The 25,370-nt window shown below is 45.6% G+C and overlaps 1 protein-coding gene across 1 annotated transcript in view; it reads right to left on the bottom strand.

Annotated features, from left to right (window-relative positions):
- LOC126273293 (protein dead ringer-like) overlaps window positions 1-25,370 on the bottom strand; it is a 633,628-nt gene that overhangs the window by 464,100 nt on the left and 144,158 nt on the right. The gene's annotated exons all lie outside the window — the stretch shown is intronic.

The following is a 25,370-nucleotide window of genomic DNA, read 5'->3' on the forward strand; positions in this document are numbered from 1 at the left end:
GTCCGGGAAGGTTATATCGTCTGCAATTAGGATTAGTACCTGGTCCTCTAGTACCTTAATAGTGCAATAAGGAGTTGGAACAACTTAAAAGGCCGAAGTATTGCTGTTTTTGTTGATAATTCGATGGTGATGACTTTAAATATTATCTGTGGGTTTGTGAGGGACACATTAACTTATGTATTCACTCATGCCCTCTCACTAACTAACTTGTTACATCGTGACCCGTGGATCACTTGAAGTGGGATTTCCAGAAATGTTAAGCAAGACCAGAAATTGGCAAACTCAAATGGTTCAAGTGGCTCTGAGCACTATGGGACTTAACATTTGAGGTCATCAGTCCCCTAGAACTTAGAACTACTTAAATGCAACTAACCGAAGGACATCACACACATGCACGCCCGAGGCAGGATTCGAACCTGCGACAGTATTGGTCACGCGGTTCCAGACTGAAGCGCCTAGAACCGCTCGGCCACTACGACCGGCAATTGGCAAACTCTTGTTGCTCTAATTCACTAAACAAACTGTTACTGTATCTTCATATTTTAGAACGTCATTTTCGCCTTTTTAAACGGAACTGTAATTTTCACCGGCGGCTCGATTATCACTAATTCAGCCGTTAGCTACAATTCAGAAATTACGAGGTGACATCAGTACATTACATCTCTTCATCTCTGTGCGCTCCCCACACTGCCGCACTTTTTTCTAAATAGGGTTGTCTCTCTTCCACGGCCCTTTGGTGAATATTCAACGATTCCACTGACTGCCCAATTTGTGACTCAGAGCCGCGGAGAACAATGGAGGGAATTATGAAAATTATCGTGAAGCTGCGCGGTGACTAAGACGGGCCCGCGTCCGTCCTCCTACATTTACCTGCTGGATGCGTGGGCCGAACGGGAGACAAGTCCCCCGACACAGATACAGAAACTCCACCGCCGATGGTGCCGCCTCTCAAAAACGGGAATTGTGTATCACGCCGAGTCAGACATTGTCTAGTTTGTTGCTGTCGGATCTAACTTGTCCGATGTACAGGGGATTCCATCCCACCTTGTCTGACTCATCTTTCGTTAATGAAGTTATTAATTCACCTTAAAATGTTCTATGTGTAGTGTTGTATATGTGCTTGTCGAAAGTAGCAACATAGAAGAAAGAAAGATTAAGCTTTAACATCCCGTTGACATCGACGTCATCAGGGACTGAGCAAACGCTTGAAATGTTTCAAGGGTGGGGAAGGAAATCGGCCGTGCCCTTTCAGAGGCACCATCGCAGGATTTTCATGACGTGACTTAGGGGAATCAGGACCGGCCGGAGAAACCGTCTTCAACCTGGTACTCTGCGGTTAGGAAATCGTGTACCGTTTCCTGCTCTCCAGGCCAATTTGAGGTGCACCCCACTACCTATTTTACTACTTATTAGGCCTTCTTCCCGTTCCATTCACGTACAGAGAGCGGGAAGAATGGTTGTTGAAGTGTCCCTGTGCACTCTGTTCAAATGGGTCTGAGCACTATGGGACTTAACTTCTGAGGTCATCAGTCCCCTAGAACTTAGAGCTGCTTAATCCTAACTAACCTAAGGACATCATACACACCCATGCCTGAGGCAGGATTCGAACCAGCGACCGAAGCGGTCGCGCTGTTCCAGACTGTAGCGCCTAGAACCGCACGGCCACTCCGGCCGGGAAAATCGGCTTTCTCGGAATAATCTGAGTCTATTTCGAAGTAGCCACGAGTGCAGTTTCATCAGCTCTTCCACGGGTCAGACAAATGTGTGACCGTTCGTGCCGGCTTTCTTCGTATACAATGTGCCTTGTTGGTTCTATATCTTAGAAGTCCCACACACTTGAAAAATACTCTAGGATCGGTCGCACGAAGAACGTTTTATTGCAGTTAACTGTGATACAACTTCCTGAAATATTTAGAATTCTTCCTGAAATACCCTGCCTAGGGTTTGGACAAAAATATGAAAACACCAAAAACAGAACAATTAGCAAACGCAGTTTGGTTTAAGAAACCGGTTGGCATTTGAAACTGCTTGCAGTTGTCTAGCTATGAATAAATACAGGTCGCACGTGCATGGCTTTCAATGGAATCTTATATCATTCTTCATGCGAGATGGTGCCCAGTGCAGGTAACTTTGTGGAGGCGCATAGGAACTACCATTCTTCCCTACGAAATAGACCAATAGACTGTGGTGGCAAGAAGATGCTATAGTTCAGATAGTGCTCACAAAACCAGTCCTGGAAGGTGCGAGCTGTATGACTAGGAGCCCTATCTTCTTGGAGCACCAACATCACCAGTGAGGAACGAACATTTTACCTTGGGATGGAACTGACCGGCCAAAATGACACATAATCCTAGGCAGTAATGAGGCCATGCAGAGTAACCATGGGGCCTACGAAATGCCACGATATGGTTGCCCAAATCACAACCGAAGCTCCGCCATGTTTCAGTTTTGGCGTAACATCGGTCTGAGATTGGAAACAGTGTGAAACAAGACTCATCAGACCAAGTGACTTTCTTACATTGCTCCGCAGTCCAGACTTTAGGGATTCGGCACAGCCCTTTCCTGTTCTACGCATTTGTGTCACTGATATGGGTTTGGAATTCCAGCTCGCCCTCAGGTTCCCTGCTTATAGGGTTCCAAATGGTTTAAATGGCTCTGAGCACTATGGGACTTCACTTCTGAGGTCATCAGTCCCCTAGAACTTAGAATTACTTAAACCTGACTAACCTAAGGACACACATCCATGCCAGAGGCAGGATTCGAACCTGCGACCGTAGCGGTCGCGCGGTTCCAGACTGTAGCGCCTAGAACCGCTCGGCCACTTCTATCGGGTTCACTTCGCTTTGTTTTGGTGCCGACAGAGTTAGCGATTGCGACTTTGTTCTGCAGTGACGTTTGCAGCTGTCTTCTTTTTATATTTCTGCACAATCCTCTTTCGTCCTTGTTGTCACTTAGTGGATAATGGTTCTCCAGTTACCCTGTCTGTGGTTTAATACTTCGACACGGTGTCTCTTGAAACACCAAAAACTTTCGCTACTTTGTTTACGGAAGCACATACAATACGAGCACCTATAGTATGGCCACGTTTGAATTCAGTTAGCTGCGACATCATACACTCACAAGTGGATGGATCACTGATCTGACCACGACTTCCACATGGAACATTTTGAGGACAATGTGCAAGAGTCAATAGTTGTCATAAGCAACATCGTAATCTGCAGGCGTGGCTAACATCTGCGATTGTGATGATCCGTGCATTTCTCGCGATGTTGCCTTAATATATATTACCAGTATGTTTCGAGCTACCTGTATGTCGAATGCCAAAGGTTGTCCCCCACGATAGTGTTGACGACGGCACTGTAAGGAGACGGAGGCGGACTGCACGACATTGTGTTGAGCCAGTGGAGGTGGTAGGCCCTCGGCCCGGTCTCCAATTGTGCCGGCAGGCTGGCTGCAGGGGCCAGCGTGACGTGGGCGACGCGCCGGCGGAAGGGCGTCCCCCGACAGAACAGAGCAGACCACGGCACGGCCCACGGCGGGACACGGCGCGCCGCCTTGCCCCAGGTCGGGCGCCGGCGGCCCGGCAAAGAAAGCTCGGTCGACCGTGCGCGCCCTGTCGCATACGGCAGCCGACGCGCCCCCGATCCTTTCCTCAGACCCTTCTTGGGCCGATCGATAAGCCACAGACGAACGGGCACGTTGCGCGACAAAGACCTACTACTGGGTTAATTATACCTCACGTATTATTACACAACGTTGTAAGTTGTACACTAAATGTGTTCCCAGCTGTGAATATAAATAACCATCCGCTATATAAGGAAATGAGAACAATGACATTTTGTGAGGGACCGGGATTTGAACCCGGATTTACCTCTTCCGCGAGCGGTCATATGAACCTCTTTGGCTGTCTGTGCACGACCCACGGCCAGAATAAACTTCCATATGTTGTGGTTCCTGTGTCACGACCTGTACTCGTGCTGCAACACTCCCTTAGAAAAATTTACGAATTACTGTGCTGATAAACCTCTTACGTTATTTGATTTTCAAACAGCTGAGCAGAACTGAATATACTCAGACATTTCTCTCTTTACTTATTCTGATCAACACTAAACTGACACACAATATTTTTAGCGCAACGCAATCTGACTTTCAATAATCCCTACAAAAGAATGGCCGTGACTAACAATAACCTATACCTTTCATGAATCACTTACCTCACAAAAAATCTTCGTTACTTGAACTACTGCAATACAGCGAGCGCCATACTGCCAGCTAAATGAAATATTATAACTACTGAAGACACTAACTACTGATAGGCATAGTTAGCAAATAACACGTCCAGATCGTCCGCTGTCAAAATTCTGCCATCTCTCTCCCCACATCCACCACTGCTGGCGGCTCACCTCCAACTACGCAACGTTACGCGCTGTTCGCATCCAACTTCCCAACACTACAACAGCAAAAAATTCCAACAATGCAAACCAGCCACAGACTGCACACAGCACAGTCAGTGATTTTCATACAGAGCGCTACGTGGCGTTACCAACATAAAAACCTAAACAACCTACCTGTAGTGCTCACATTATGTAACATTATAAATTGAAAATGGAGTGAGGGATTTTACGCAGAATCAGCAACGACGAGTGAAAATGTGTGTCAGACTGGAATTCGAACCCGGGATCTCCTGCTTACTAAGCAGTTGTGTTAAGCACTGCGTCACCCGGGCACAATGTTTATCGCAAATGCGTGGACTGTCTCGGCACTCTCCCTGGCCGATTCACACTCCCACCTAGCGCGCCCCCTGTCCGCACTCCCTCCCCTCCACGCTCACTAATTTCAGATTCCCACATGAGGTCGAACGGAATTGTGTATACGCACTGGAAGTGAATTCATTGCCTGTCGAGGAGAATCAGGTCTATGAAGAACAGACAGCATGAGGAATCAATATCCCCCTTCCCTTTCCTTTCACCTAACCCTCCCCCGCCCCTTCCGTCCACCATCAACTCAAGTAATTGCGTCACAGCTGCCGATTACGCGTGGTGTCTGTTCTGGATGCCGACTGACGATAGTTTATTCACGAACAGCAACAATTCCTTTTGGTTTTGAGAACTGTTATCATTTACAAGCCGTAAAACTGGTCCTCGGTCCTCGTGGGTCAGGACCTATTTCACGATCACTGTTCTTACACCTTGTTATATGGCTCAATCCGCGCGCACACACACCAACAAATTGGGCAACTTAGTTCATGGAGAGGTCATGGTCACGTCCAAACACGATAGTTTTTTCTGCTATTCTGTCACGTCTCCTAGTCGACCCACCTCATCGCGCTGATTCCATAAAACCTACTGGCCCATCCAGAGCACTTCACTGCAATGGCCTACACCAGACGTAGCGGCTCTCATGATAACGTGGCACCTGTTCTACACCAAATACTGTGCCCCAAGGCCGTCTGTTTTTACGGAGAAGGACGTTCACTTAAAAGTAATCTGAAACACTTTAGGTGAAACTATATACGGGCGGTTTGAGGAAACGCTGATTTTCAGACAGTTTACAGAATTTGTCACCCAATCTTACATGACGCATGTCGCCTAAGGAAATGATAGTCGCTATTTAGAAGCTTCTTTCTTGTCCCTTCAAACCACTTTTTGTCCTATACCTAACTATACTTACTGCTCATGTCCTATGTTCTTTCACATTTAACTTCAGCAGCCTTCCTTCCGCTGATTTTTTTCATCTAACCTGTTTTCACGAGGTCATCATGAAGTCATCAGGACTGTTGAAAAAAGAAACAGTCATGGCATACGACTAAGGTGAATTCAGGAAACAATGAGAAGCCTAGTTAGGATATCCAGTAATGACTGTGTGGCCCATTTACCTGACGAGTTAAATACTCGGGCACCATACTTTCCTGAAAGGAATAAATACGCACTTTCAAGGGAGAGTGAGCAGGAGGACAATTACATAAAACCAGGAAGAACTAAAATGGCTTGGACTAAAAAAAATGGGTTTTTTCGCTAAAGAAATCTTTCAGAACATACTTTGCTATGAAACAAAATATCCTTATGTGCTAAACAAAAATTGTGAGATTAAATTTGTGTGCCAGTCTGGCGTTCCAACTTGGTGTTTTTACTTCAGACCCTGAAACTAAATCTATGAATATGCTTTTAAACATGTGAAGATCTGCAACATTTGGTATAGAGTCGGAAAAAGAAAAAGATATGCAAAAGTGCTGTAAGTTGGGCATTGAGTCGTCCATAGATAGAACAGTGCATGAATATCAGTTGGCAGACTGTAGAAATAAGGCTTCTAAACGCACATCCCCTGCCCTTTTGTATTTTTAATAAATATGTCAACAAAAAATGGAGATCATCATACCGACTGAAAAGCAATGAAGTCCATAAGTTACGAAGTGGTGTAATGGTTTGTAAATACGGTCATTAAATATAGCTGCTCTGATCAAACGTAATTATGGAAAATGAATTTACCAGCAAAAAAGTAAGACGATGAATCGTCCTGTCGGAAAAGGAAGCCACATACCACGTGATATGCGAAATAAAGAGCTGTGTCGCTTAAAATTGAAATTCTCACGGAGTCATCTTTTGCGTCTTTTTGGTTTTGCATTGAGGTCCAAATGTGTGCGAGTTCCTAAGGGACCAAACTGCTGAGGTCATCGGTCCCTAGACTTACTACCGAAAGTAACTTATGCTAAGAACAACTCACACATCCATGCCCGAGGAAGGACTCGAGCCTCCGGCGGGAGGTAGATATGTGCTTATTCCCATTATTATTTTGTGTTGGAGTTTAAACTTCGAGAATTTCAGATACAAATAGAGTACTTGTGGTTTGTACCCAGTTAGGCGATTAACCACAAGTACAAACATTACTCTATTCATATTTACTTTGTGATACGTTGTCTGACATTATACATTTTGTTGTTCGAATTCTTGAGAGAATTGTCAGCTATTGGCTGAAAATTAGTTTATGTACTTAAAAAGTTACCTGGTGGGGAAAAAAGGATAGCTTGCGGAATGTGAAATCTGAAACCGAGACAATGATTCTCAAGCTCGTCTTCAAATAACCGTTGAAGTCCTCTTATTAACCTTCCCATTTGCTGGCACAAATTTAATCACGGGGAAAGTCATTTGGGAACCCGGTAGTTTTCCTTGATGACGCCAACGGGTATAATTAGTAGTGGTAGTAGTTAATGGAAGTAATGGCTAAGGGGATTTTGTGAAACAGCAAAAATAATGTTTCCTTACCACATTACCTCCACACCCTGAATCGCGTCACAGTGATTCGTGCGTCTAATATTAAGACATTGATAAGAAACGAGTGAACTCAGGTACAAATAATATACACATGTTCAGCAGAGGGTTGTTGTTGTTGTCTTCAGTCCTGAGACTGGTTTGATGCAGCTCTCCATGCTACTCTATCCTGTGCAAGCTGCTTCATCTCCCAGTACCTACTGCAACCTACATCCTTCTGAATCTGCTTAGTGTACTCATCTCTCGGTCTCCCTCTACGATTTTTACCCTCCACGCTGCCCTCCAATGCTAAATTTGTGATCCCTTGATGCCTCAAAACATGTCCTACCAACCGATCCCTTCTTCTAGTCAAGTTGTGCCACAAACTTCTCTTCTCCCCAATCCTATTCAATACCTCCTCATTAGTTACGTGCTCTATCCACCTTATCTTCAGTATTCTTCTGTAGCACCACATTTCGAAAGCTTCTATTCTCTTCTTGTCCAAACTAGTTATCGTCCATGTTTCACTTCCATACATGGCTACACTCCAAACAAATACTTTCAGAAACGACTTCCTGATCCATAAATCTATATTCGATGTTAACAAATTTCTCTTCTTCAGAAACGCTTTCCTTGCCATTGCCAGTCTACATTTTATATCCTCTCTACTTCGACCATCATCAGTTATTTTACTTCCTAAATAGCAAAACTCCTTTACTACTTTAAGTGTCTCATTTCCTAATCTAATTCCCTCAGCATCACCCGATTTAATTTGACTACATTCCATTATCCTCGTTTTGCTTTTGTTAATGTTCATCTTATATCCTCCTTTCAAGACACTGTCCATTCCGTTCAACTGCTCTTCCAAGTCCTTTGCCGTCTCTGACAAAATTACAATGTCATCGGCGAACCTCAAAGTTTTTACTTCGTCTCCATGAATTTTAATACCTATCCCGAAATTTTCTTTTGTTTCCTTTACTGCTTGCTCAATATACAGATTGAATAACATCGGGGAGAGGCTACAACACTGTCTCACTCCTTTCCCAACCACTGCTTCCCTTTCATGCCCCTCGACTCTTATGACTGCCATCTGGTTTCTGTACAAATTATAAATAGCCTTTCGCTCCCTGTATTTTACCCCTGCCACCTTTAGAATTTGAAAAAGAGTATTCCAGTCAACATTGTCAAAAGCTTTCTCTAAGTCTACAAATGCTAGAAACGTAGGTTTGCCCTTCCTTAATCTTTCTTCTAAGATAAGTCGTAAGGTCAGTATTGCCTCACGTGTTCCAACATTTCGACGGAATCCAAACTGATCCTCCCCGAGGTCTGCATCTACCAGTTTTTCCATTCGTCTGTAAAGAATTCGCGTTAGTATTTTGCAGCCGTGGCTTATTAAACTGATAGTTCGGTAATTTTCACATCTGTCAGCACCTGCTTTCTTTGGGATTGGAATTATTATATTCTTCTTGAAGTCTGAGGGTATTTCGCCTGTCTCATACATCTTGCTCACCAGCTGGTAGAGTTTTGTCAGGGCTGGTTGTCCCAAGGCCGTCAGTAGTTCTAATGGAATGTTGTCTACTCCGGGGGCCTTGTTTCGACTCAGGTCTTTCAGTGCTCTGTCAAACTCTTCACGCAGTATCGTATCTCCCATTTCGTCTTCATCTACATCCTCTTCCATTTCCATAATATTGTCCTCGAGTACATCGCCCTTGTATAAACCTTCTATATACTCCTTCCACCTTTCTGCCTTCCCTTCTTTGCTTAGAACTGGGCTGCCATCTGAGCTCTTGATATTCATACACTTGGTTCTCTTCTCTCCAAAGGTCTCTTTAATTTTCCTGTAGGCAGTATCTATCTTACCCCTAGTGAGATAAGCTTCTACATCCTTACATTTGTCCTCTAGCCATCCCTGTTTAGCCATTTTGCACTTCCTGTCGATCTCATTTTTGAGACGTTTGTATTCCTTTTTGCCTGCTTCATTTACTGCATTTTTATATTTTCTCCTTTCATCAATTAAATTCAATATTTCTTCTCTTACCCAAGGATTTCTAGCAACCCTCGTCTTAGAACCTACTTTATCCTCTGCTGCCTTCACTACTACATCCCTCAGAGCTACCCATTCTTCTTCTACTGTATTTCTTTCCCCTATTCCTGTCAATTGTTCCCTTATGCTCTCCCTGAAACTCTGTACAACCTCTGGTTCTTTCAGTTTATCCAGGTCCCATCTCCTTAATTTCCCACATTTTTGCAGTTTCTTCAGTTTTAATCTACAGGTCATAACCAATAGATTGTGGTCAGAGTCCACATCTGCCCCTGGAAATGTCTTACAACTTAAAACCTGGTTCCTAAATCTCTGTCTTACCATTATATAATCTATCTGATACCTTTTAGTATCTCCAGGGTTCTTCCACGTATACAACCTTCTTTCATGATTCTTAAACCAAGTGTTAGCTATGATTAAGTTGTGCTCTGTGCAAAATTCTACTAGGCGGCTTCCTCTTTCATTTCTTAGCCCCAATCCATATTCACCTACTATGTTTCCTTCTCTCCTTTTTCCTACACTCGAATTCCAGTCACCCATTACTATTAAATTTTCGTCTCCCTTCACTATCTGAATAATTTCTTTTATTTCATCGTACATTTCTTCAATTTCTTCATCATCTGCAGAGCTAGTTGGCATATAAACTTGTACTACTGTAGTAGGTGTGGGCTTCGTATCTATCTTGGCCACAATAATGCGTTCAGGGGGTGTCTAATCGAAATATACGAAGATAATTCGTAAGAAGTGGGACAAAGAATCGTAAGCTTTACAGATACGTAGACGAAAACAACACTCACAAACGACGTCAGTATTACCAATTAGGCGTTGGTATCGGCCGGACTCACGCGTACACAGAAATTTCCGTTTATCATAGCGCGATTCATGGCCATCCACTGCCGCTTTGCAGAGCAACTCGTGAGTGGACTAATCAGAACACCATTTCCGCTTTTTATGGCGAAGTTGAAGACAGTGTGTGTGTGTGTGTGTGTGTGTGTGTGTGTGTGTGTGTGTGTGTGAGCAGCCGCCCAACGCAGCCCGCACGTTTTGCTGGCCCGAATCTCTACTGATGCCTGTCTGTTCCGGTTAACAGACTGCGTGAAATAACCGCAGAAATCAATGTAGAACTACGACAGACGTATCCGTTAGGACACTGCTGCGAAATTTGTCGTTAATGACTTATGGCAGTAGGACGACCTATGCTCGCGTGGATGCGCGAGAGAGGGCTGGGAGGGGGAGATAATGAATTTGTTTAGATTTTCAGATCGTCAAATAATAAAGATTCTGAGACCTCCCTCGCAAAGGTTAACAGAATAAACAGCCGAGTTCTTCAGCCGACGTTTTGCATATACCCAATAATAAAACACCAACAGCCATTATTATGGTTTTATTTATTAGGCAACCAGTTTCGGCATTACATTATGCCATCTTCAGGCCTGCATGTATCGAGTAACCTTCGTGTTAGAAACCATTATCAACTGGTATCGTGAAGATTCTTTTGCCCACGGCCAATGAGTGCACATGGCCGTGGGGAAAAATATACACACAGGGTGTTACAAAAAGGTGCGGCCAAACTTTCAAGAAACATTCCTCATACACAAAGAAAGAAAATACGTTACGTGGACATGTGTCCGAAAACGCTTACTTTCCGTGTTAGAGCTCATTTTATTACTTCCCTTCAAATCACATTAATCATGGAATGGAAACACACAGCAACAGAACATTGCACTTAATTGAGGATTGACACATTGTTCGATGAACCATTCGCAGAAGTGTAGCCGTGGAGGCCAATCAGCTGCTGATAGTGCCTGCACACGCTGTAGATGGTACGGAAACAACTGATTGTCCCGTAGCACTCTCCATACAGTAACGTGGTCAACGCTACCTTGTACAGCAGTAACTTCTCTGACGCTGCCATTAGGGTTATCGTCAACGGCACGAAGAATTTCCTCGTCCATTGCAGCTGTCCTCGTCGTTCTAGGTCTTCCCCAGTCGCGAGTCATAGGCTGGAATGTATAGTGCTGCCTAAGATGCCGATCAATTGCTTCGAACGTCTTCCTGTCGGGACACCTTCGTTCTGGAAATCTGTCTCGATACAAACGTACCGCGCCACGGCTATTGCCCCGCGCTAATCCATACATCATATGGGCATCTGCCAACTTCGCATTTGTAAACATTGCACTGACTGCAAAACCACGTTCGTGATGAACAGTAACCTATTGATGCTACGTACTGATGTGCTTGATGCTAGTACTGTAGAGCAATGAGTCGCATGTCAACAAAAGCAACCAAGTCAACGTTACCTTCCTTCAATTGGGCCAACTGGCGGTGAATCGAGGAAGTACAGTACATACTGACGAAACTAAAATGAGCTCTAACACAGAAATTAAGCGTTTCCGGACACATGTCCACATAACATCTTTACTTCATTTGTGTGTGAGGAATGTTTCCTGAAAGTTTGGCCTTACCTTTTTGTAGCACCCTGTATATGAAGGCATGAAGATGGCATAATGTCATACCGAAACTAACTGCCTAACAAATAAAACCAAAATAACAGCTATTGGTATTTTATTATTGGAAATCGACCAGCCCAAATCCCGCACTCCGGACGCAGGATGGAGCTTAATTTATTTTTGATATGCAGTTAGCAACCTGCTGCGACTCAGAGCAGAGGAGCAGCAGGCAGCAAGCAGCAGGTAGAGATTCCGGCCAGCGAAACGCACGGGCTGACCAGCGTCCTGCGGTGGGCGGCTGCTTTGCCCCAGACCCTTCCATGCGCCGAGCCGCCAAATCCGCTACAGCAAAAAAGTGAGAGACAAGGGGCACGTGCGCTCGAATGGCAACACGGGCGGCCGGGGATCCAGCGGGATTCCCGACTCGCAGGTCTGCTCACCACTGGACGACATCTAGCGGACAATCCACGATTCATCCCTGCACTGCACTTCGTCCCAGACTTTTATCATCGTAATAGTAGCGCTGTTCTCTAAAATTATTCATCTTGCTAATCTTTTCGCACTTGAATTTTGTGTCTTCAAGAAGTTCGGCAATGCTAGAAAGATCGTCAAGCCAAGCTTCTTTCTGGGGTCGCTCTCTACCAACCAAACAGTGTCGCCATTCCACTCTTACGTTATCGCCAGTCTTCCAAATATTTACAATCATATGTCAAAAGCTGCGCGGTATTAGCCGAGCGGTCTAGACGCTGCAATCGTGAACTGTGCGGCTGGTCCCGGTGGAGGTTCGAGTCCTGCCTCGGGCATGGGTGTGTGTTTGTCCTTAGGACAATTTAGGTTAAGTAGTGTGTACGCTTAGGGACTGATGAGCTTAGCAGTTAAGTCCCATAAGATTTCTCACTCGTTTGAACATTTCATATGTCAAAATCCTCCTTGTGAAACTTGCAGAAGTATTTGAAATTATGCATGAGGAGGTTCGCGAGTGCGTGCGCTAGGGCGGGCTTAGAACATAAGTCCACGACACAGTCTGTATCCTACAGAGCGGAGTCTGCTCAGTACAGCATTAGCAGAGCAGCCCTGGAGCAATTTCGGTACTCGCCCACCCTTTCCTCGAAAACTCGCTGTGGAGACTGCAAGCAACGCTTTTGCGAACGTACTGAAACATCGCACGAGTGGCATGGTACGCGTTTACTACTCGTATAACAATTTAATAAGCACTCTGATCAGATACACGACGACGTCGATGGATCTTCGTTTGCTCGGAAAAGTTTCAAGGCTGAAATCATCATCATCAAATTGGAAATTCTATAGTTTCATACTACTGAACTTTGATCTTGCGAAACTAGGCTACACAGGATAACCTCTTTCAGTCCATATATGTTCGAAGTACTGCACAAGTCCATAGTGACATTGTCCGTCAGATGCTTCAAACATTAGCACATTCAGTTGAAGACTGTCCACGCTAGTGTATCCCGTGCCAGTTTCTGCACCTACGCTCCTTTAGATAAATACTGCAATCTACATCGATTTGGCCCGCATCTCGTGTTCGTGCGGTAGCGTTCTCGCTTCCCGCGCCCGGGTTCCCGGCGGGGTCAGGGATTTTCTCTGCCTCGTGATGGCTAGGTGTTGTGTGTTATCCTTAGGTTAGTTAGGTTTAAGTAGTTCTAAATTCTAGGGGACTGATGATCATAGATGTTAAGTCCCATAGTGCTCAGAGCCATTTGAACCATTTTTTTTTAATCGATTTGAACTGGCCTATTGTAGTCAAGCCAAAGTCTCCATATAGAATTATCTCGCCACACATTTTCCTCGATCAGAACATTACTGATAACTTCGTATCAACCAACCCCTTCTTTTCCTCTAATTCTTTCGTATCTTTCTTTTCTCCCCGATCTGCCGCAGATCACTTTCATTGTTAATCGAATCTCTACCATTAATCGTGAGCGTTATTCTACAGCACCAGATCCCAAAACATATTCTCTTCTGATCAGAACTGTTGATCGCTCACATTCCACTTCCCATACAGGCCACGGCTCCGCTTTCATACTTCCTCATACTTTTTTTGATTTCCTGTTGGAACGTTTCACGTTACAATCCGAAAACGCTTACTACTGCCAGTATGCCTGACACATCCGCTCTGCTTCACTCTAATTCTGTTGATTTGCTGTTCAGATACCAATAGCCATTTACTACTTGTAGTCTTTCAGTCATAATGTAATTTCCTCAGACTTGCCTGATTTGATCCGACTAGGTCCCTGATCCTTTTTTACTTTTGTAGTTAATTGTCTTCTAATCTGTTCTCAAAACACTACCCATTCCATTCTCTTCATCTCCTGTCCTTTGCCGATGACACAGCAAGTCTGTCAGACTACAAACGCCAAATATTCCCCTGGAGATGTGGTTTGTGTATGCAAGTAAGTGAAAGGCTGTTTGCTTCGCACCAAACGCGTGTCGCTTTCTTTTATCTGTCAAGCGTGTTCAGTGACCTATAACACTTGATTTGCGTATATAATTCGACGTTATGTGATGATTATGGATATATTACTTTTTTGTTATTCTCATATTGTTGTTACGTAGGAAACAATTATTTAAAGCGCACTTTTCGTAAGGTTAAATTATTACTTGGTTCTGCTTACGATTTTGTGGTGTTATTCCACATGTGTCCTCCTTGAGTTGTACTTAGCTGGCCTGCATACACCAGGATGTTTGATTTTCGGTGTTTTCGAACATATTTCAAATGTTTTGTTTCTTCTCGTTGACTATGATAGAAATAATAGACAGCATTTTACTACTTTTAGTTTATCCCTAAAAAAGCATCGATCGATGCCATCAAGTAATTGTCAATTTTGCAATGGAGAGAGGTGTGTGTTTTCTGGGGAGAAAGAGACGAAATGACTTGTAGAACCTGAGTTGTAGATACGTGGGTGAAATAAAGTTCCCTATTATTTCCGGAGCCGGCCGCAGCGGCCGAGCGGTTCTAGGCGCTTCAGTCTGGAACGCGGGACTGCTACGGTCGCAGGATGGATGTGTGTGATGTCCTTAGGTTAGTTAGGTTTAAATAGTTCTAAGTTCTGGGGGACGGAGACGTCAGATGTTAAGATCCATAGTGCTCAGAGCCATTTGAACCTTTTTTTTATTATTTTCGGCGACAAATGCGAACCGAATCGCACGCAGCCTGCAGCCCTGGCCGCTGCCCAAGACGCGGGCAACACTCGCCGTCAAAAACAACACAGTGTCTCGCCGCTGTCACCAGCCGGATTCCGGGCCTCCTCGCGGCGCGGCGCGGCGGGCCAGAATTTACACGCGAATTCCCGCGGGCCGACGCCGGCACACTTTAACTGCACCGGCGGCGCAGCTGTCTGGCATCGCGGCAGACGTTTATGCACTCGGGGCGGCGGAGAATAAGAAGTCGTCGCACGTGAGCGGGGCAGCGCAGCGCAGGACGAAATGCAGTAAAGCTCGCCGAATTGTTTATATGTTCCATTAATGCCCATATTTATGGGCTATGGAAGGTGGCCAACGACCCCTTTTTAGCTTTACGAGCGCGGTGCCCGCGGTGACCGTGCGAATCATTCGACATAAGTGCGGCACGTGGACGGCGCACTCCGAAATAAACCCGCCTCCACGTGCGCCAAAAGGTACAGCAAGGCCGGCTCGGGTGGGACCCCGCTTTTACTGCGCCCGGACACCCGTCATCAAAAGAAGCGACCCGCGGAGGCCGCGCGGCAATAGCGGCAATATTCCGCGTTTTACAAACCTTAATCACATACAGTAATACGCAGGCTGGGAGGCAACATCTTTACCTGGCAATTAAAATTGCGACAAGGCGCTTATTTTTCCGCCCGAGGGACCTGGCGTCTAAAAAAGTGTATTTGTCCCCAGTGCGTTATAACGACCACTGAAAAAAAATAGTTGCTGCCCTCTGCGGTGTTTCCTGCCACGACAGATCTCTAATTTAATCTATTAAGAATGGCATCACGAACATCTTTCTCCGACGTTGTGAGCGTCTCCGTGAAGCGGTGGTTATCACCACCCGCTGTCGGCTCGAAGTTCTGCGACAGAGAACGACAGCACAGTGGTATTCGGGAGGAGCGGGGTTAATATCTCTGTCCGGGTATCGAGAGTTGAGCTTTTCGTGCGTCCCTCGCGAGTGTCGTGATGATTGTTTACAAAATAGCACGGTCGGTCTCTATCATTCTCACTCAAGCTTTTGCTCCCTCTACAATGAGCTTCTCAACGGAACTTAAAACCTTGTCTATTCTCCCTGTTTTCGAAGACAGCTATTTCGCTGGATAGAGATGTCAATTTCCAAGACTGGCCAATTTCGGCATTAAACCACTAGCAAGAAGTGGCAACAATAAATGTCATTTCCACAATGTTTCGGGGATTAGGGAGGGCGTATGTGAAAGATAAAGAAAGGTGACAGTGATTAATGCAACCGAAACAAAACGATACCATAAGGTTGCAGTCATGTGTAACTACGAAATCACAGTGAAGCCGTACGTTCGACTCAAGATAACAAAATAAGTCAATGGTTTAGTTTTCTCAGTGGGAATCAACTAAGCCCCCTTACGTCACTTCGTCATTGACAACTCCATGTATAATTAGGTACACCAACAGCCGTCTGTGACGCTTCTGTCCATATAGAATAGTGTGTTACAAATTCTCAGAGGTAAATGGTTTGGCGCAGTCATACTAAAAAACTGACTATGGCAGAGAAGTTAAACAGGAAGTTCCAGCGTCAGAGCAAAGTTGCCAAGTTTTAAATCAGTGAAATTACATCAGATCGTAATTTGCAGTTTGCAGGTAACTCAGGTAAATCAAAGGAACTCAACAATGTCAGTTGCCACGTTCATGGAGACTTCTTCCGACCACTTTGTGTAGGGGGAAAACGCAATCAAGAAAAGGACGACTCGGCGCCGGTACTTAAAGCCTTATAAAGGTGACCTAGAAGTGGCAAATAAAGAGAAAGGCCGGCCGAAGTGACCGAGCGGTTGTAGGCGCTACAGTCTGGAACCGCGCGACCGCTACGGTCGCAGGTTCGAATCCTGCCTCGGGCATGGATGTGTGTGATGTCCTTAGGTTAGTTAGGCTTAAGTAGTTCTAAGTTCTAGGGGACTGATGACCTTAGAAGTTAAGTACCATAGCGCTCAGAGGCATTTCAACCATCAAAGAGAAATGAAAAGCGGCCGAAGAGAAAAGAGGCAGTGAAAAGAACAGTGCATAATGCAGAGAATCCAACCATAGGAGAACTCTTTATGACGAGAACGGGGAAGACACATACTGCATGTACAGCGAAGAAAAATTTCAAATTCAAGGCCAGAAGAGCAGTGGATTAAGTGTCATATGTTTTCCCTCTGGGCCCTCGGACTACTTACTAGAGTAACACAGTTTAACTTATTTGTGAAAAGTGCACATAATTTGAGTCATGTTCTACAATGGAATGTTTAGTTCTTTGTTAGGCTTTTCCATTATTTTTGAATTTATACCTAAGCGGCCACCTTACCCGGTTATCCCCTAATACTGGAACTATTTGATGCAGGAAACGAGAGCTGTTTGGTGGCAGTTCCAACGCAAAAAGAATAAGCGCAGGAGATTTTTTTTTATATAGTTAGGAGCGCACCGCAGTTGCTGGAGTGTGGAGCGAGCACGGGCGCGCAGGCCGTGGTGGGCAGTAAATCAGCGCGCCTCGGCCCGGACCTACCGCACTGCTGGCGCGGCACCCCCGCCGCTACCCCACCACCCCCACCACCTCCTGCAGCGACGCGGGGACCCTGTCTCGCCTCACGCCTCTGCTCAGCGCCAATAACCACACAAATTCTGTCAACTTAAGGCGCTCACACATCTCACTGCATCCTCGACCAGCAGGCATGCACGAGCGTGTAGGATAAATCTGCGCAAGCATCGGGACTGAATAAGGAACAGCGTTCAAGCGTGTGCATGCTTGAGCAAGTGTATGAAGATTAGGAAGGTCTGTGAAAGCATTTGATTTTTATTCGGTGCTGTTAAATTACATTCTTTCCTATATGAGGAACAAGTCAAAGAGCGCAGTATACACGCACGAAAAGAGAATAAGAAACAGCAATATTGTCAGACAGTTCCCATAGCGCGAACAGTTAATAACAGAATAATATTTTACTTGCTTTGACTACTCTTTGCTCCACAATTATGTTTCCTCTTCCGTTTTTTTTTTTTTTTTTTTTTTTTTTGTAACGCAAGCAAAACGGTTGAAAAAGCCATTCAATCGTCGTCTGAAATCGACATTTTCTGGTAAACAGCGATATGCTTGTGCAAGCATGCTCGAACCGTATGGCGGCCCGAAAATTTGTGCGCATACTTACTTGTCTACCATGCAGTTACGTGTGTGGCCGCCTTTATTCGGGTACTGTGGGCAATTCAAACTATAAAGTACTTAAATGCCTTAATCAGCATTTCCAATAGTTGTACGTAGCAAAGAGACGGGGAAACTAGTTTTGCTTCTGTAATACCGTAACCATGAGGCTGTTTTATATTGAAGTAATGTCGTGGTCAGCAGATCGTCAGGTAATAAAGAACAGCTTCTCACTGTGCACCATTGTTCCTTATTTGTGACTGACGTCTTTTGACCGTTACAGCACAAGACTACAGCTTTAGGAGTCGGAGCACAATACAGGGAAACCACACTTGAGGAAGCAAAGAGTCAGCTTGGTAGCCTATACCGATTGCTATTCAAATTGGAGCAAAGATCATTTGGTTGTTTGGTTGATTTGTTGTTTAAAGGGACCGCAGTAAAGGAAATAAAGGAAAATTCTTGAAAGGGAATTATAGTTCCGAGATGACAATTTAAAACTTTCAGGTTCGCTGATTACATAATTCCGTCGAAGGTACCAAAGAAGTTTGAGGAACAGTTTAGAGGAATTGATAGTGTCTTGAAAACAAATTGTAATATGAACATCGCCGGCCAGGGTGATCGAGCGGTTCTAGGCGCTTCAGTCTGGAAGCGCGAGACCGCTACGCTCGCAGGTTCGAATCCTGCCTCGGGCATGGAAGTGTGTGATGTCCTTAGGTTGGTTAGGTTTAAGTAGTTTTAAGTTCTAGGGGACTGATGACTTCAGATGTTAAATCCCATAGTGCTCAGAGCCATTTGAACCATTTTTTTTATGATCAGCGAAAGTAAAACTAATGTAACTGAATGGTCGCATGCTGGTGCTGGGCGAATTGACCAAAAAATCAAACACAGAGTAGTACACGACTTTTCAAATTTTTATCAGCAGAATTATTTATGAGAGCTAAATTGTAGGAGATTTAAATACAGTGAAAGCAGTTTGGGAAAAGAGAAATTTCTTGGCAACGAATATAAACTTTATTGTTAGGAAGTTTTTTCTGGAAGTATTTTTGGACCTTAGCCTTGTACGGAAGTAAGAAGTGGAAGGTAAACAGTTCACTCGCGAAGCGAACGGAAGTTTTATAAAACTGGATGTTGCAGAACGATGTCGATGACGAAGTGGATATACTTAAAGGAATTAATAAGAAGGTACCGAGGTTGCTGAACGACGGGATCCGATGACAGGACACAACTTGAAGTATCGTACAGTCGTCAATCAAATAACCGAGCGAAGGATGGGGATGATGAAAACTGTAGAGGAAGACAAAAGGTTGAGTACAGTATGCAAATTCAAATGGTTGTAGTTCGTAGTAGTTGTGAAGCGATGAAGAGGCTTGCTAGTGTGGAGAACTGCATCAAACTAGTGGGTGTGAAAGCTTATGGGACTTAACTGCTGAGCTCATCAGTCCCTAAGCGTACACACTACTTAATCGAAATTATCCTAAGGACAAACACACACGCCGTGCCCGAGGGAGAACTCGAACCTCCGCCGGGACCAGCCGCACAGTCCGTGACTGCAGCGCCCGAGACCGCTCGGCTAAACCCGCGCGGCATCAAACTAGTCTTCGAACTGAAGATAACAACGCAGCCTATCGTATTCCGTCAATGGATAAGACTGCGAAAGAACTATCCTGATTACATTCTGTTATATATACCTGTGTAAAGTTCGTTGGATTTATTTACCATGGGACTGGTGTGTGTAACTGAAACCGGCAGTCAATAATACGTTGGTAGAGAAGTAGCGAGTCCCATGCTGATCTTAAAGTTCTTCAAACATTTACAAGTTTTGGGACACTACTTTCTAAGACGTTTTGTTTTGTATTATCATTTTCGTCACGGTTAGTGCGGACGTGCTACGCTGCAACACCACCACCACCACCACCACCACCACCACCACCACCAACAACAACAACAACAACATAGACGACGGGCTTCAGAGTTACTGTTCTGCTGTTAACAATAGTGCGCGCACCCGGTTGTGCTTGACAGTTGGTAGTCTCAGTTACACAGAAGCTTACCTCGGCCGGAATGTGAGCGCCTTTCAGTTGTACCGCAGACAGCTGGAAGGCCTCGGCAGCCATCGCACCGGCCAAGCGCAGTTCCAGCTGGGGACTGAGTCAGCCGCGGACACACACCGTTACGCCCGCGGCGAGCTCTTTGCGCGCGGGTAATAATGCGTTGTGGCGACACTGGCAACTGTCTGTCCCGTTACGGTGGCCGAGACAACTCGGGCAGCATCTGGCGTCCCCAGATTAATATTCAGGTATGGATCTACTGCACTGTCTAGCTTTATTATTAACTAACATATGCTGCAGACCACAGGAAGATCCTGCTGCTCCAGAGACCAAATCACATTGGGCTCGTGAGGACAAGAAAAGGGAGAGAAGGGCTCGTGCAGAAGCAGGCACGCAGTCGGTTTTTCCCTTGCTCCTTAGCGAGAGGAACAGATAACTGATCAGCGATTGGTACAAATTGTGTGTGTGTGTGTGTGTGTGTGTGTGTGTGTGTGTGTGTGTGTGTGTGTGTGTGTGCGTGCGTGCGTGCGTTCGCGCCCGTGTGTGTCCGTCATCACTGCTCAGTGATGGCGCACACTCCTTACGCCTGAAAGAGGTGTGTGTTACGGGATCAGTACTTCCCACACGTGGAGGATGTTTGGCGGAATATTCACTCAATGAACAGCAAGGTGGAGGTAGTGCCAAAGAATTCCCGTCCATGTTAAGGCCGGTACATAAGAGCGTTTCACATCGTCGACTTCAGCCCAATGAGTAATTTAGTCTCCACACTAGTCCATCCTTTATTGTGTGCAAAATTACTGCGACTTGTATCATATGCAACTGTTTGTTTTGTTCCAAGCCCTGATTTTTCTCTACAATTTCTACCCCCGTTCTCTTAGAAGTCTTTCCGTTACAAAATCAACTAGTTCTTTATAGCTCAAGGTACCTCTTGTCGACCTCTCCTCCTTTTTATCAAACTGAGCCATAAAACTTTCTCCCTATTTCGATTCAATAACTCTTCCTTAGGAACCCGGTCTACCCAACTATAATCTCCAATAATCTTATGCAAAACACATTTATAAAACTATTTTATTCTCGTCTGTACTGTTCACAGTCTTCCTCACTTCCGAATGACGCTACACTCTAGACAATTAGTTTCAGTAATGACTTCCTAATGCTTAATTTTATTGGTAGGCAATACCTACAATCACATGCATATATACGGGATCACACACAATGTAACAATAATGACAGCACATTCCGTACGGGTTAATACCCTTATACAGGGTGTTACAAAAAGGTACGGCCAAACTTTCAGGAAACATTCCTCACACACAAAGAAAGTAAATATGTTATGTGGACATGTGTCCGAAAACGCTTACTTTCCATGTTAGAGCTCATTTTATTACTTCTTTTTAAATCACATTAATCATGGAATGGAAACACAGCAACAGAACGTACCAACGTGACTTCAAACACTTTGTTACAGGAAATGTTCAAAATGTCCTCCGTTAGCGAGAATACATGCATCCACTCTCCGTCGCATGGAATCGCTGATGAAGCCCTGAAGAACGGCGTATTGTATCACAGCCGTCCACAATATGAGCACGAAGAGTCTCTACATTTGGTACCGGGGTTGCGTAGACAGGAGCTTTCAAATGCCCCCATAAATGAAAGTCATTGGAGTTGAGGTCAGGAGAGCGTGGAGGTCATGGAATTGGTCCGCCTCTACCAATCCATCGGTCACCGAATCCGTTGTTGAGAAGCGTACGAACACTTCGACTGAAATGTGCAGGAGCTCCATCGTGCGTGAACCACATTTTGTGTTGTACTTGTGAAGGCACATGTTCTAGCAGCACAGGTAGAGTATCCCGTATGAAATCATGATAACGTGCTCCATTGAGCGTAGGTGGACGAAACTAAAATGAGCTCTAACATGGAAATTAAGCGTTTCCGGACACATGTCCACATAACATCTTTTCTTTGTGTGTGTGAGGAATGTTTCCTGAAAGTCTGGCCGTACCCTTTTGTAACACCCTGTATAAAGCGTCGATAACAGTCCCCATACCATAACATTTCCCGTTACACTCTGGCATATTATTGAACAGTATGTGAACTAGCATCGAGAATCTGTGCAGATTTTAACAGCGATGAATGTAGAAAGTGCGTTTACGATGTTAGTGTATTTCTTAGCGCCATAATTCTCTGGATCAGCAGAATACGGGACGAGCTGGTGGAGAGTGCATGCACATCCCGACAGTGAGAAGTGGCCTTGTGCGAAGATTTCCGGGCAAGCTGGTTCCTGTCCGGTACCCGACCGCTGCTTGGGGAAACCCGGAGGGATAAAGAGGGTGGCGACGGCTGCGGCGAATACCTGCGATCCACACAAGTGGACGGGGCAGTTTGGCGGCAGTGCCGGTGGCACGGGGGTGAGTGTGGGGGCGGCGTGTCGCGCCGATGCTATCAGTCGCAGACTCTGCTACCTCGGCCCTGGCACAATGTGCCCGTGCCCACCGTCTGCCGTCACGCCCCTACACCTTTCCTCCGGGATTAGGGGGCGCTGTGCCCACAACCATCTCTTTCTTCCCTAGAGGACTAAACAAAACGTAGTTTCAGCAAACGGCAAACGTTGACTTCAAAACACAGAAACGGTTGAAATTAGCGTCAGCCGTAAACCTCTTGCTGAGTACAACTGCCCTCAATATAGGCAGATGCAATGATATCGTGTTTCCTTCAGGCACGCCAAATATTCGTGTCTCCTTTTTAGTATGCACTACCAGTACCGTTCAATCCACCCATGTGGCCGAATTGTCGTAGCTAAAGGCGACGGGAAAAAGTCCTTGCCGCGCGGGATTAGCCGAGCGGTCTTAGGCGCTGCAGTCTTGGACTGTGCGGCTGGTACCGGCGGAAGTTAGAGTTCTCCCTCGGGCATAGGTGCATGTGTTTGTCCTTAGGATAATTTAGGTTAAGTAGTGTGTAAGCTTAGGTACTGATGACAGCAGATTTCACGCACATTGCACATTTGAAAAAGTCCTAACTGAAAGAAAAATGTTAACAACATAATATCAGACAAGATAAACCATTTCATGTACCTTGGTAATGAGGCGCCATGTAACTACAATAACTACGCAGGTGTGCATAACTTAAGGCCTAACGTAACTCTGCCATGGTGTGTCATTGCCAATCAACATAGGTCGACGAAAGTTGGACCACACATAGAATTGCTACAGCATAGCACGGGAGGTAACTGAAGGAAATACGCAATTAGACAAACACAAATGGTACTTTTGTTCAAAGGCGATAAATACACAGAAGTGGTCGCGACTCATGATGGTCCCCTGGACGTTACAAAAGGCGGGACTTGACTCTTAGTAGCGTTTCTGATCACCACAGACGGCAATGGATGCTCTGTAACGTTGTATACAATACTGGTGGTGAGTTCTGGTGGTAGGGCGTTCCACTGCTGCACCAGCGCGGTCGACAACTGGTGGATGGTGGTTGGGTTATGTGGGTATGGTGCAGTACGTCGTCGGTGAGATTTACGTCGGGGGAACAGGTAGGCAAGTCCGAAGACTCTCTCGTTTCAAGAGCTCCTCCACTGCGCTGTTCTATGGGATCGCGCACTGTAACCCATGAAAATGAAAAGAGACGCACGTGGGGAACGAGTAGAATGTCACAATAACGTTGACCGGTGGGTGTATCGATTCAGAGATTCGCAGGTCAGTTCGCCCACGCACCATCTTGCCTTCCCACAGCATAACACTCTTTGTACACTATACACTCACCGGTCAAATTATTGTGACACTGCAAATCTTCGCCATTTGCGTATTTTCTGGCGTGCATTGACCTCTGATTTCATTTTTTACGAAGACATTGCGCTATCACGTCGAACAGCGCGGGTGGAGCAGCTGTTAGAACGAGAAGATATTCGGCGAATGGACTGGTCAGTCAGTTGCCCCGACTTAAATCTCATCGACCTCATACAGCATGCTTTGGAGAGACATGCTGCACCACGTCCACATGCACAAAGGACACGCTAGTAGTTTTGCACACCAGTGTACATATAAATTGAACTGAAGAATATCGGTACGGTACTGTATGTACATGAATTAACATGCACCTATATACTAAAGAACGGATAAAATATGAGATGGGAGCGAATAAGGATTTTAAATAAGGAGGAAGTAGCATATAGGCATAAACGATTACGTTAAAAGCTACGAAAGCGTGTAAGAGTACAGATATAATCAGGAATAGTATTAGAAAATAATTTGGAAGGGATCGAGCGTAAGAGTAAGGGCGACGATAATACTCCCAGAAAGACTGCCAACAAAGCGCACACTCCGCTGTAGAGTGAAAATTTCATACCCCAGGCTGTGGCTAAGCCATGTCTCCGCAATATCCTTTGCTCCAGGAGTGCTAGTTCTGGAAGGAGAGCTTCTGTGAAGTTTGGAAGGTAGGAGACGAGGTACTGGCGGAATTAAAGCTGTGACTCGTGCTTGGGCAGCTCAGTTGGTAGAGCACTTACCCGCGAAAGGCAAAGGTCCCGAGTTCGAGTCTCGGTCCGGCACACAGTTTTAATCTGCCAGGAAGTTTCACTGGCCAACAAAAGTGAAACTTTTCAAACGAGTGGGGGGGGGGGGGGGGGTGTAAGAACACGCGGCCAACGAGAAAGTAGAGGCAATCGAAGGCAATAAATGGAAGAGACGGTGACAAGAAAAATCTCCATAACTGATGCGAAAACAGGAACAGGAAAAGCGAGAACAGTAACACACCAACTGATCTCCACCATTCAGCATAAAGGGGCTTGCAGAGGACGTGGATTGCAAAGTGTGGCGCAGTCGTCCTAATTATTGGGATCGGCTATGGTAGTAGGCGTTACCTCCTGATACTTGATACGAAATGATGCAACCAGTGTTCAAAAGTCAATTACAGGAGTGGTGTAGGTGTGGCCAGAGGAGGAAACCGCTAGCCCGGCAGGAAGTGCGAGGGTGAAGGCGCCGCGTGTAACGGCGCTGCGGCAGACAATGGCGGGAGGCGTGGGCGGCGGGACCCGGAGAGCCAAGCCCGGGGGCCGCCGCCCACCTGCCGCAACCGCCTGCGGGTCCACAATGGCGCACGCGCCCTCCCGCCACCCTGCCACCTCTCAATGGGACCTGCGCCCTCCCTTCGGCAGCCACCGGGTCTACCTCCTCAGTGTTGTCGCTGCTTTGTTGGATTTCAGTGACACGGCCGTTTCATGGCCTGCCGTGAAAACTGTCTACAGTTATGTCCTCACCG

This window comes from Schistocerca gregaria, chromosome 5 (assembly GCF_023897955.1).
Source record: "Schistocerca gregaria isolate iqSchGreg1 chromosome 5, iqSchGreg1.2, whole genome shotgun sequence".
In the NCBI taxonomy this organism is placed as follows: domain Eukaryota; kingdom Metazoa; phylum Arthropoda; class Insecta; order Orthoptera; family Acrididae; genus Schistocerca; species Schistocerca gregaria.